General features: G+C 38.5%; 1 protein-coding gene across 3 annotated transcripts in view; it reads left to right on the plus strand.

The window, feature by feature from the left end:
• Window positions 1–12,304, plus strand: part of nectin1b (nectin cell adhesion molecule 1b) — a 154,211-nt gene that overhangs the window by 84,515 nt on the left and 57,392 nt on the right. The window lies entirely within an intron of this gene.

Genomic DNA, 12,304 nt, shown 5'->3' on the forward strand with positions numbered 1-12,304 from the left:
ACCCTCATCTACAAAGTCCTGCTGGGAATACTCTGTCCCTGTGACCATTTACCCAGCGTCCAAGAAGTTGTGTGTGTGAGTTTGTCTGCGTGTGGGTTTAAGAGGGGGAGAGAGGAAGTTAGCGTGCATATCCTTCATCCCTTTGTGGACCGATGTTTTTTCTGCACAGAACCCGAGTGACCTTTGATGCACATTACCCCCTGAATTACAGTTTTCATGTGGATAACCACAAAATTTTGATTTCAGTGAGAAATTATGAGCAGGAATTTGTGGTATTTCCTATGCACATTAGTGGTAAAAGGCTGATGAAATTGTTTATCGAAGGCAAAATTGTAATAATCAGCTTGTTGACATTTTCTTGGAATTTGTGCATCGTATAATAGTTTTCTTGTCACTGGCTGAAATTAAAAAAATATCCTTGAATATTTATTCCTAAAGGAGCTAGATGGTAAAACAGATTGTGTATGACATTCTCCCTGAAATCCTCAATTATACAGAGACTAGGCGCGATGACAAGAACAGAGAGATAGAGCTCAAGGACATTAACCTTCTAAATTTAGTACACATGATGTAAATGCATATAAGCACAAATATGTGTTCAGTGCCCCTGTTATAATAAAGCACAGATAGAGATTTTTTGATTTGTGACATTTTATTTAAATTTTTGGTTTGGTATAAATATTTGTTGTACCTGATGAAGGTCAAACAATGTTAAGTCATAAATATTCCAGGAGTAAGCGATAGTGTGTAGGAGTTTTCTCATTTTCATTTTTTAAATGTTTTATTTGGTGCAAATTCAGAACTAACGCGCCCACATGTTAATATAACATGCACACATTCTTTTAAGATTTTGCTCTTCCAGCGAGTTTAACACAATTTCACAGATTTCCTGAACAATTATTTAACATCATTATTTAATTAGCTTGATAGTTTGTGAAATAAAGATATTGTATTTGTCTGAGGCTATAATTGGTGGATGCATTGATTTAATTGAGTGTAAAAAATAACAAGCCAAAATTTCAAGGCATTAACTACTGATTACCAGCTGGCTTTATCATTAGGGGCAGTGGCCTAAAGGTTAGAGAAGCGAGCTTGTGTCCGGAAGGTTTTCAGTTCAATCCCCAGACCAACGGGATAAATCAGGGTGGGGAAAAGTGAAAGAGCAGCACTGGCCCCCTCCCTCATTACCACCACTGAGGTGCCCTGAGCAAGGCCCTTAACCCAAAACTGCTCCAGTGGAGCTGCTCAGTGGCTGGCAGATCAGACTCTGGTTGTACTGGGGAGCTTCCAGGTGTGAATGTGTGTAACTGTGTGAATGTGATCAAGGCATTTCTGCAGAATATATATTCCCTGAATATATAAAGGATAAAAAAAACAGTAACTAGTTAAAAACTAGTCTGACTCACAGGATGTAGACTGTGGGTATAAGCCTGCCACTGGCTGACTCAGTGGGAATTCTCCTCCCCTTCTGCTATCTGTGTGTTTTTGAAACACGAGTTTCAATGCATATTAGTGGTAAAAGGGTGTTACTATGTGACAACAACCTCTGAGCTAGCAACCAAGTTTTAACAAAGATTTAATTACGTTCTGCGAGAGCTACATATAGCAATTAAGTAGTCTGTGGTTAAGTCCAGTGAGCTCCTCTAGAGCTAAAGTATACGCAGGCTTCACCACTAGGGCACCAGTGATCAAATTATGTTTGTCTTTTTTATCAGTAAAAGTCGTATCACAAAGTCAACATACGTCTTTCACTGTTTTATGTGGTGTTTACTTTTGCAGGGGTTTAGCCATTTTAATACCTGTGCTCGCCTCCCCACATGCAAATGTTCAATCAAAACAAGTCCCCCCCCCCCCATCACTATTTTGCAAGGACACTGTCACTGCATCCTGGGCCCAAGATGATTGTGTTTGGTTTAAAGGTATACAAACAAGCCAGAGCGTTTTTTTTCCCCCTTATAGCACAATGATAGTGGGTTGAGCCAGACCTTTCTCCAGTGCTGGTATAGTGCTAACACAAAGTGTAGCGATAGGTCTGGCTATGCAAGACTAATTAAAAACAGACATATTCTAAGCTAATGATCTCCGATGTGATTCAGATATAAGAGATGATATAGAGGAAAAGCAGATCACTATGCTCTTCATCAATATAAGAAGTGCTTTCAGTTGAATATGTGCAACCTTAATGAATTCAAGATACTATACTATTCTTGAACAGAAGGACCAGTCCCAGCCTCTGTAGTCTGTATTGACATTCAGCTACTAAGAAATACTGTCCTCGGGCTAAACCCAGATCTTTGCCAGTGTCCTTGGTGATCATCATGCATGAATCTGCAGCTCTCACTGGGAGAGAAATGCAGGATGCAGGATGAGTCAAATCTCACTCAGCATCATTATGTCAGTTGAAATTAAGATTTCACTGGCCCCCAGACAATAAGCTTGCCATGAAATGAAACTTCACCTGTTAAGAATCACTGAACTTGCTGACTGCAGGGAGAACTCCACGTCCACATTCAGAATGATTCATCAAGCTGCAGTAACCACGGACTTCCAGTGCCTGACAAATGGGACAAATGGGGTAAATTAAGAATCCAGTGTCTCCCACCCCCACGCTCTCTTCCCTGACTATTGACTCTCACAGCTTTATCAGTGTACATTAGTGTCCATGCCAGTCTACATTTAGACTAACTGTGCCAGAGGAGGCAGTCCATCAGCACATACATGTCTGTCGTCATGCAGAGCCAATGACCCTTTGTCAGAAACAATCCTCCTCAGCAGAACCACGAGGACGAGGCTGCACTGTCCAGTCGTTACAGCAGTGAGACTCTCCTCGACTCAAAACAAATAATAATGGATAGTATATAAATTAAAACCATAAAGCTGCACCAGACAGGATTTTAATGTCCAAACACACATGCTTTATCAGTTCAAATGACAGGAAAGCATCCTGTTCACCAAATTGAGATGCCATAGATTTGACATAATTATCCAAATTAAATTGGTGTTAATTTGGTGTTCACTGTGGAGGAATATTCACCAAAGACAGGAAAATATTAGTCAAAACTACTAAACTACTCATTTACCTGGCTCTCACTTTGAGCATCCTTCATCATAATGAATCACATAATACTGTGTTGCACTTTGTTGACACTCACATGATTCCTTACTTTTGATGTTTGCAAAATTTAAATAGTCACCTCATTCTGACAATTTTCTCCACTGCAGGATAATCTCAAAAAATGTGGAATTTCCCAATTAAAATTTAAATGTGATTAGATGTTAAAAGAGCAGCAGTTTTAGATAGAATTTTTTCAGCCTGGTCGCCAGAATAAAACATCGGCACTGTACGTTTCTGCAAACCACAGAAACGTTGAATATCTACGTTTCAACATGTGAAATACATAGCATATTAACATTTCAACAAAACGTATTATATCAAAATGTCAACAAAATGTATTATAGCAACATTTCCAAAATACGTATCATCTCAACATTTCTTAAGTGATATAGTTCACATATGATCTATATGAGTTGATCTTTCCTATATAGGAGGAGGAGGAGGGGCAGGTGGATGGTTAGTAAGTTTCTTGTCAGCAAGTTGGAAGTCAGCAGAGAACAAGGTTTGTTTTTCTGGTGAGAAAACCATCTTTTTTTAGTGAGACATCGGCTGTTTTTATTTTATTTTTTATTTTTATTTTAACCCAAACCATGATCTTTCCCTAATCCTAACCAAGTGGTCTTTGTGCCTAAACCTAACCAGACCTTAACCACAGCGTTGTCACACTATAAAACATCATTATTCAACGGGTAGAAATGTTATTATGCTATGTTTATGTTGAAACGTATATATTCAATGTTTCTGTGGTTTGCAGAAACGTTCGATGCCAACGTGTTCTTCTGGCGACTGGGTTGATTTTTTTCCACAGTTGGAAATGAGACAGTGAGACAGAAAGTGGAGGCAGTGGAGAAAAAGAAGCAGTGGGATCTGATTATCTGCCAGGAGGGACACACGCAGGTAGCTGCAGTGGCGGCTGACTTAACCACTCAATTATTTTTGGGCACCAGAGGTCAGGGAATATTTAATTGAGTCCAAAGTTCTACATCTTACACCGACTCATGTCTCATAGATTCTGTAGCTGTGGACTTGTGGGGTTTGACCCCCCAACTCTGGTCTTTGAAGGTTCAGAATTGCTGCTAGCAAAAATGAATCTCCTAATCTGCTACAAATGCATATGCAGAGCCAGCAATTGATTAGATTACAGTGCTATTTGCAACTCCATCTTTGAAAAGCTGATCCATGCAAAAATGCAAACAAACAAACTGATCCTCACTACACAGCCAGTTGGGACTAATTCCCCTGACGTCTCATGGCTGGTTGCCATGACAAGTCACAACCAATTAGTTGCTTCAGGAAGATTGGCTTTCTCCAGCAGCAGGTTTCAATACCCAAACCTGAGGTCAGTCACTGAGCACACGTCAGCAGAGCTGATATTGCTTTGTTCTGTGAATGTGTCGGTGTTATTATGTCTCCATTCAAGGAAGGAGGCCTAAGGATTGGAGATATTTTAGCTGTTGAAGACACAAAGAGGCTTTAAGAATGCTTCATTTTTACATGACAATTTAGAAAATGTAATTGGGCCACCTAATGACAGAGGTTCAAAAATACAGTTTGTTCTTATCTGGTTTGCCCAGAGCTTTCCTTTCATCCCTCTTGAGAGACAATAAGTCCTCATACCTAAACAACAACATAGGTTGCTTGTAAATGTCTTCCAATGCATATATGACCGTTACAGATGCAACTCATATGCTTTTTATGATCTGCCACCTCTATATCTAGTCAGGTCTGGATAAGGTTAGGTTACGGTTAGTAGAGTTAAAAAACATACAAAGAATCCCATCACCATCATGGTTGAAAGAAACCAATGTTAACTTTTGATGCGTTGAGGGACATGTCATGCAGTTTGTTAAAATATATTGTCTTTGTTGTTGTCTCTGTGATGTCTTTTGCTGTCATAGAAGCTCACTTAACCCAAATTGGTCTATTACACTGCTTTCTAACGAGACACAAAATGGGACTGCACTTGGTACATAAAAGCCAGAAAAGCCAACAGATGTTGGATTTAAGAGAGGGTTGCACTGTTGAAAGGCCATGACAACTTGTCTGAACTTGTCCAAAGGTCAGTGCTGTATATAAAATGCATGCTAGTTAGCAAGCTAACCAGCTGAGCAAGAGGTTTTCAGCCGATTTGCAAAACTGTCTTTCTTTTCGTCTGTTCTCTGTGATTCATGGAACATTAACAACTGTGAGTGAAGGTCACAGTCAACAGGCATCTTGTCGAGCTATTGAACGCTGTTCCCTTGAGCTTAGAGGACTGAAAGAAAACAAGATAATTTTGCACTGTCTTTAGTCCCATCTGTGACATCAGCACTTCTGTTTTTCCATAATTTGGTCATTTAACATTTCCCAATGTCATGTTTGTAATGAGACTGGGAAAACCTGGCACAGTCTGTGGACATATTGGATTTAAACATTTTATCATTTTAGAAGGACTGTAGAATCAGTGAGATCACAAGAATATCTTTGCAGATACAACCTGCACCTCTTAACCTGCACAACCTGCACTTACAGTGCTGCACAGACGGGGATAAATTTATGAACTTCTGCCACTGGCTTTTGAAAAAATGTATGATCTTTTAACTTTGCCAGCATTTTCTGTTAAAGTTTATCATCTTTGTTGCAGTTTTGCTACTATATCAGAAACGTGTTTGGCTTAAGGAAGGAGTATTTTAGGAAACAGGAATAATCACCCAGCACATACACATAAGCAAATTTATGTGGTTGATGTGCCTTGAGATTTTAACATATTTTTGAGTTTTAATTTGCTAATCAAAGTTATAGATGTATTAGCTTAATTTAATGCTCACTAACACTGATGACATGTTTATTTATAGCCGTATCTCCCTGAAGATGATGAAGGTGTACAAGCTGATAATCACTTGGGCCTTTTTCTAAAGAGCTTTGTCATCTTGTTTTTGCTGGGAAGTTGGCAGAAGCCGTGGCCTTCAGAGGCGTTTCTGATTACTTTTACTACTTGTTGGTCTTTATTCATTACTTGGATTGTGCATATTGTGGTGTTGTTGTTGGTGTGTTTGCTTTGCATTAGCCACCCTCTGTGTACTCAGTCAACAAATCACTTTTAATGCTGCTGTGCTTTGCCATGACATGAACATTTTTAAACAATCAGGATGTTTAGGGTTTGAATTTGTTGCCATGAAGACAACTCATTTAAATCTGCGAGTGGTTTATCTCTCACTTTGTGCGAGATTTGTGATCCACAAGTTTTATTGTCTACATCTGTGACATGATGTAGATAATACTTAGCAGCTTGTATAATTGAAGTAGTAGGCTACATACAATAATGTTTCAAAAGAATAACCTTTAATGCTTTCACTTGAACATCCGTCATGGAGCCCTGATGGCTATTTCTCAAAGCAACACACAAGTGAGGAATGACTCACACTATATGTGTAGTTATTGACAGAAGGACTTCCTGCCATGAAGCATCTTGTCAAAAGGTAATGTGGTACACAACATGGTAGTGTTGATTGAACAAGTTTCCCTTGTTTTGAATAGCCTTGTGTGTAAAAGCTTCTTGTTTGAAGACAAGGTATTCAGCGACGGCAAGTGGATGCCTGGCTGATTGTTTCATGACGAACTTGGCATAGCGCGGCTCTTGACATGAAAATTCACAAGAAAACAAAGCTCAACTTTAAACCTCCAATTAATCAGCACCACTGCAAAGCTTAACACGCATTGAGGGGATCCGGTTCTTCATGCCAATGCCAACTGTGTCAGATGTAATTTATATGTTCTGACTTTTTTTCTGGCTCTAGTAATAAAGATTTTATTCTTCAGAAGACAACACTACACTGATACACTCACTGTAAACATAGTTTGTAGCCTTCAGTTATTTATAAGAAGGTTTTTGTGCACTCGGTATAAAGCTGTATGTTATTTCTAGCATTTCAATGACTGACTTGAAGGACGTTTCCTTGCGAGTGGCCTCAAACTACAGAACTGTTCATGCCACTGAAAACGAAACAGCTGGCTGCAGTGTAAGGGAAGAATGCTGCAACACAATTTACTATATGTTGCCTATATATTTACTATATGTGTGATTTTTTTTTTATTTTTATGAATGATGCTGGTCATCAGGTCAGTGAACACAGTGTTTTATCTGCAGCTACTGAGAGCCATTAGTGGAGGATGTATGGACAGTTACATTGAATAAAACATAAGCAAACAAGATGGAAGTAAAACTGAAATTCGGTTAGAATAACTGGCTCCTATATATGAAAACTTATTGATAATTCATTAAATCTTCAAATATAAGAAGCATCTCATTAATACAAAAAAAAAGACTTTCACCAAAAGAAATAGAAGGATGTTCTGTATAATATTATGGTCTTACACTACTTCAAATATCCTCTTGCTCAGAGAGTGAGGTGAGCTTGATACCACTTTCAGTCTGCACAATGAATATGAAGCTGCAGCCAGCAGCCTGTTAGCTTAGTTTAGCATAAAAACAGAAAATGGGGAGAACAGGCTTTCTAAATGTAACACAATCCACCAGCACCTCTAATGGCTGAATTATGCTAGAAAAGAACTAGTTTGCACGATGTTGTTGTCCGTCCTCATCAGCAGGCAAAAGTGTTTGTATCTGCTCTTATTACTATTATTAGATTACAGCTCCAAGCAATGATAGAAAAGCTTAGTTTAGTTCAAAAAAACTTAATTCATTTCCACAGGCATGAAAAAACAAAAAAACACATACTACAGTATGCAATGCTGCATCAGCTGTATACAATATTCACAGATAGTGATACATAAAACTATACCCTCCAGTGCAGCAGTAAACACAGTGTTGTGGAATGTTAAGAGATGGAATTCGGTTTCATTTATTGCCGGTAAATGGGGTTTCAGCACTTGGGAGCGATGCAATATCAAAATACATGAGACAGAGTCTGATCTTTTTTGTGTTTGCTGTATGGTGCTGTGTTATACAGTATATTGTAGTGCCGAAAAACAAGGAAAGGGTCTTCTACTTCTATATTCAAGGACACATTTTGACCACTGTAGTTGTTATACTAGATGCTTGTGTGTGTGTGTGTGTGTGTGTGTGTGTGTGTGTCTGTTTTGAAGAACTGGCATGTTCTAATAATAAGTTGTTAAATTAAAAGACAGATTTCACTCCTCATTATGAATTTCTGGCAGAGGGATTTCTGGCATTATTGAGACAGTAAATTCAATTTTAACGACTGATGTCTGATAACCACGACCGGGTTCGATATGTTTTGACTCGTCATCATCCCTCATCTTGTCATCCAATCATCTGTCATGATTGACAGAATTCAAACATACTGTTTTTAAATACTTCACAAGCTTTTAACTGGCTTAAAAGGTCAAACTACTCAACCACCTTGCAAAAGTAAGTCAGGGTAGCTTCACGGTAGTGCTGCTGTAGTGCCCTAGAGCAACCCAAAGGTCAATTAACAAAAGCAGGTCAAATACATTTAGATTTCAAATGAGATAAGAACCAGATTTATCAATTGGTTATTTTTTGCCATTTGTAACATTAGACTTAAAGGTAGATTTTGATGATGATACCCGACTCCTCCAAATTGTGTTTTTGGCTACCTGACCACAGTGTGACTAATTCAGTCTTTAGTCTCTTCCTTGTTTCAAACAGGAGTGTGTGAACTGTATTACACCTGGGTGGCATGCTTTAATTAAAATACAATCATGCTGCTTTACTCAGTTCATAAAATAATGACAACACAAACTTCAGTGACAGCTCATGAACAAAGAGCTGAAGAGCAGGCTGAAAATACCTGCAGGGCTGACAATGAAAAACTCCACAAGACAGACAAAGAAAAAAAAAAACAAAAAAAAAAAAAAACAACTGGATGATATGAAAGCAAGAAATACAGAAAAAAAATGGAAAAGCACATTCACACATCTATTAGATATGATTTCAGAGGCAAACTACCTATCCAATCTGGTATTCCATTTTTGGAATAGATTATTCCAGTTTTTGATTATGAGATGGATTCTTGCCTTGGCATCTAATCAGAAAAACGACATCAGTTTCAGGGTGGCTCTTGTGCCAGAGCTATTAGTGTGATCGTTGGGAGTGAACGGATCATAAGAAATTGGCAAAATGGGTTCATTTCAAATTGGCAGATTTATTTGATATTAAAACCCAGTCACCAAGTGTTTGTATACTGTGCAACAACGGTGACATATTTACGGCATGTCATTCAATGCTTTTGAAATGTTCTGATTTAATTGGTTGACTGCTGATGCCAAAAAAAAAACCATAATGATATTACAGGAAAGATTTGACTTAGTTGAAAATTAATTCCTAACAATGTATACAAAACCCCATTTTACAAAAGATGAGAATAAAAAATAAATGCCGTTGAATAAACACCTCAACTCAATGCAACAAAATGGAAAGCCTCATATCCTGTACGCAGTGTTTGTTTCAGTGCTTTTGTGTTAGATTGCATCATTTTCCACATTTGTTCATGTTATTGTGTCCACCGTCTGTAATCATATGCTATTATTTGTATGAATGACAGAGAGTTGTACCGGGGCAGATGAGCCTATTGGAATGACGACAGCACTCTCGATGTTTCTGAGCGACTTCATCGTAGAAGGGCTTGATATGATTTTATGATATGAGTACCTCATAATTAAGTGACTGTTCATCCATCAGGTGATGTCTTTTATTTTTGTGGGGCCATGCTGCCGTGCATGTTGTAGCAGTCCTCTCGTGTCATCTATTTTCAGGCCAGAATGAATCAGCTTCTCCTCTCTTTTTTGTTCGTTTTGACACCCGACAAAACTCATCGCCTCTAAGGGAATTGGAGGAGAGGGTCTTGTTTTGTTCTGGCAGTTCTTTCAGGAATAGCCATCAATCAGGTGATCTATTGTGTTAGAGAGGGACCTTTCTCTATTGAATTCATGACTTGCTGCAAAAAGCAGATGCTACAATGGTATTGAAAGTTTGCAGGGTACATTATAATCTGACGTGAAAGAGCCACAGTGAAAGACATGGGGCAGTGCTTCATAATGATTTCACTCCCAGTTTATATGTCAAGATGAGGTGACCCCATTGGAAGAGGCCTCTGCTTTGATAGGATTTGTATTATAATGATTATTCTCCACGGATCATGTTCCTCCAAAATAAAAAAAGGAACAACTAGGATTATTTGGCATTCTCCTGTAATTGAAAACAAAGGCAAGATTGTGACAAAGCACTCCTTTTATTATTGGCTGTTTTCATTAAAAAACAGTACAATAATCTTTTTGATTGTGGTTGTTTAATCTGCCTGACATTGAGGTTTTTGGAATATTTTTATTTCATGACAGACTATTGAAAAATGAGCAGTCTTTTTCCATGCAACAACCGAATGTTGATAGATTTGGTAGAATGTCAGCGGGCTGGAACAAGAAGAGAAAACAGAAGACAGGAGTTGTTTTGGATATGTCCATTTTGCCTGATGCTTCGGCTGATCGATGAGAAGGGCTGTGGTGAGCTCTCGTGAACACATTTACTTCGTGTTTCAAAGAGCGAAGACTGACTGGGGAGGGAGTTTGTAAGTCTTAATTTGCTGGCATTGTCAATCAATGCTCGTGTTTTTCAGGCTGGAACTGCTCAGACGAAGGATAAACAAAGTGCAGGCTCTGTTTAAAGAGCCCTGGGTGGAGGGGAACCAGAGACAAAACAAAGATCTGGGTGAAACTCTGACTGTGTACATCATTTCTGCAGAAGAGGACTTTGAGAACAATGCATTTGTTTGTTTAGGTGGTAAGAAAAAAAAATTGAATATTATATTTTGACAAGCCTCTGGGTTAGTGATCCCAAAAACAGTTCCCTGAATACCAGACTGATGTCAGAGCTTGTTTTCTCAGCATTTCTCAGCGGAGCTAACTGTGCCTATTCAGACACTCATTGAATTATCACCTAAAAAGTTGCAAATGCCCACAGCAACAACAACTATTTTTTTTTTATTACAGATTCAAACACACAGCATGAACTTTGTAAACTATATTTCTTTTATCTTAATGCACTACCTTTTCGGTTGTCTTTCCAACTCAGAAGCATGTTTTTGTTGCAGTCTCATGCACAATCTCATCTTGGGAGTGGGTCAATATAATTTTTGCAGATTTCATAGGATTGTAATAGTAGTTACATGATGTCATGTGGCTCTTGGGACGCCAATGGTGATGATGCTGGACTTAACAGAAGATGTCATAAACAGCTTTTCCGCTGTGTGAATCATCTTTCCCATATTAAGTTATTGATTCTCCATTGCATTTTTTTTTTCCAGACACGTGTATCTCTTCCTCAGGTTTTCCCTTTTTATTGAAATTCTATTTGAGTCCTGTGCCTCGTGGTTTTCTCGCTGCACCGTAATTATCCTTGACCCTCATAATGACGGCAGCCTGTGTCCCCTGTGCCACCGTGCTTGTTAGGCTGACATTCAAATATGGCTCAGACTCAGTCTTTTTTCAGACACTTCCGCTAGGCTTTCGACTGTTTCACTGAGTGAAAGTTAAAAAAATACCGAGGCGTTTCCACCCCCTGCCAGCGCAGGCCAACATGGCTCCCACACAGTGTCTGTTATGCGGTGTCCTGTGGAACAGTTTTGTCAGCTATGTGGTGTAGGAGTGGGTAATGACATTCTTACTACAGATGTCTCTAATGACTCATGACAGGCAAACACTGGAACCAAGCTGTGGTTATTAATTTCACTGGACAAGACTTGATTTGAATAATTGTACCCCGGATGACTTGGTGAACTGAGTTATAATAATAAGAAAAAACTTGTGATTGCAAATGCACAGTGATTGTTGCAATATAAATCATATAACATGAAAAATAAAGCAAACACCTGTGTATTTGACTTTGCAATTAGACCACAAGTCTTGACCAAACCAATGGTTTTGCACAAACATTTATTTGTGATTTTTGCCTTTCGTAGACACTTGCATTTTTGAAACACGATTTGATTTACTTTTTCTCTTGAACCTTTGCACTTTGACCACAAATCTAAACAGAAAATTCTGCTACAAAGTATTAATTATCAAGTATTAGTCAAAAACTTATGAACCTTGTGCCTCATTCATACAAACACATTCAAAGTAGCAAACTCTCTCTTTTGCCTCTCACAAGCCTGAAGCTTGTGGACATGTTTGCATTGGGGACTTAGCGATTATCAATTAATCTAGAGATTG

This window comes from Thunnus thynnus, chromosome 7 (genome assembly GCF_963924715.1).
Source record: "Thunnus thynnus chromosome 7, fThuThy2.1, whole genome shotgun sequence".
In the NCBI taxonomy this organism is placed as follows: Eukaryota; Metazoa; Chordata; class Actinopteri; order Scombriformes; family Scombridae; genus Thunnus; species Thunnus thynnus.